Raw genomic sequence first — 2,367 nt, 5'->3', positions numbered from 1 at the left:
AAGGCGGCGGCAACCTGTGAACGACAAGAGAGTAGTGCAGACATCAAGGAAGCCAGGTAATTTGTCAGCATGTTACTGTCAACATCAGTTATTTTCTTAGGCATAGGCGTACCCCACATATTCGGCGGTCTACCGAAAACCACTTCATATGGTGATAGGCCTGTTCTGGAATGAGCTACCATACGCATGTAAAAGAGGGCAGCCGGCAAGGCTACCATCCAATCCACGCCTTTTTCTGCACAGATCTTTGCTAATTTCGCCTTTATCGTTTGATTATGCCTTTCTACAAGGCCTGCTGCTTCAGGGTGTCGTACACAATGAAACTTCCAACTATATCCTAACAGAAGGGACACTTGTTTCATTAATTCAGAAAAAAAAGGCTGACCATTGTCTGAGTAAACGACACGGGGCAATCCGTATCTAGGGAAGAATTCACGCACCAATTGCCTGGCTGTTTGTCACAGCAGTATAGTCTGGGACTGGATACGCTTCTGTCCATCTAGTCAGTGCACACACAACTACCAGGACATACTTGTAACCTCTACATCTGTCCATTTGGATATAATCCATCTGGAGGACCTCAAAAGGATGGTCAGGAGGATGAAATCCGCCTTGTTCCACCGGAATGCCTTTACCTGGATTGAACTGGCAACAGATCATACATGTTCGTACTTTCTGTTTCGCTGCTGCATGCAGGTGCTTGTTAAACCAGATATTCTGTAAGCTGTCTAACATTGCCTTCTCTCCCAAGTGTGCTGGACTATGTGCTGTGTTTATGATCACTTGTACCATGGAATCAGGGAGAAACCATGTAGCTTTGCCCTTAGTCATCCAACCTTGGTCAGTCTGGACCCCTCCTTGTTCAGTCCATTTCTTTAGTTCATCTGAAGTGGCATGTGTCTGTATGTCGAGTACATCTTGAGAAGGATCCCTGACTGTCATACTTTTTGTCAGTAATGGTACCTCTGTCTTTGTCGTGTCTGTTGGTGTCTGGGCTGTAAGTTTAGCAGTTCGGTCTGCCAGGTCATTACCCTGGGAAATGGTGTCTGTAACTTTGGTGTCTGCTTTGCATTTCAGGATGGCTATGGCTGCAGGTAAATGTATTGCTTCTAACATGGCCTGAATAAGCGGACCGTGCTGAATTTCGGCACCATGAGAGGTCAAGAAACCTCTCTCCCTCCACAGGACTCCGAAGTCATGAACTACGCCAAAAGCATACTGTGAGTCCGTATAAATGTTCACTTTCAAGTTCTTAGCTCTTATGCAGGCTTGTGTCAGAGCGATGAGCTCTGCTGCTTGTGCTGACAGTGTGTCTATTCTCTGTGTCTCTATGACTTCAGTAGCAGTGGTCACGGCATATACTGCCACTAACTCTCCCGTACTCGTCCTCATGCATGATCCATCTACATAGAGTGTCAGGTCAGGATCTGGAAGTGCAATATCTGTCAGGTCTTGTCTTGGTTTCGTCACTGTGTTCATTACTTCCACACAGTCATGTGGTGCGGTGTCTACTGTACTTGAGGGCAAAAGTGTAGCAGGGTTCAGAATGTTACATCGTCTGATCTCTATGTGTGGCTGAAATAACGTCAGTTCATATCCTGTCAGTCTCGCTACAGTCAAGTGTTGTGTCTGTGTCCTGTTCAAGAGAACTTCCACTGCATGAGGTACCTGTACTATCAGGGGGTGTCCCAACACTATCGAATCACTTTGTCTTATGGCTAGGGCTGTTGCTGCAACTGATTTCAGGCACGCAGGCAGAGCCTGGGCCACTGGATCCAGTGTACTAGAAAAATAAGCACAAGGCTTGTGTTTTCCTGCTTGATCTTGTGTGAGGACAGATAATGCTGTTCCATCCCGTTCAGTTACGAAAAGCATAAAAGGTTTGCTGTAACTAGGAGTCGCTAAAACTGGCGCTTGACATAAGGCTCTTTTTAATTCTTCAAATGCCAAGGTATGTTATTGTGTCCAAGGGAGGAGGACAGGATAAATACCAGTAACAACGGCATTTCTTTCTCTATCAGCCTGTTCTGCCTTGACTCCTCCCGCAGTTCTTTTTCTTTGGCTTTTTCCACTGCTTGTTTACTTCTCTCTGCTTGGTGGAATTCTTTCTCTGTTCTCCTATGTGACTCTTTGCGCCATAACTCAATGGCATCTTTCTGAGAGGGTCTGGATTTCTTTTTCCATAGCGCTTCCTCTACTCTCATAATGCATTCAGAATCCCATGTTCCCGAGGCAGGCCATCTGTACTTCTCCTCTAAATCCTTTGTGTAATCTACCCATAAGTCTAAAAACAATATGGCATCTAGCCCGTGCTTATTATACATGTAATGACCAGGTGTGTCTCTAGGCGGGATGTTAAATGACTCT

This window comes from Lissotriton vulgaris, chromosome 7 (genome assembly GCF_964263255.1).
Source record: "Lissotriton vulgaris chromosome 7, aLisVul1.2, whole genome shotgun sequence".
Taxonomy (NCBI): Eukaryota; Metazoa; Chordata; class Amphibia; order Caudata; family Salamandridae; genus Lissotriton; species Lissotriton vulgaris.
This window is presented reverse-complemented; position numbering follows the sequence as displayed.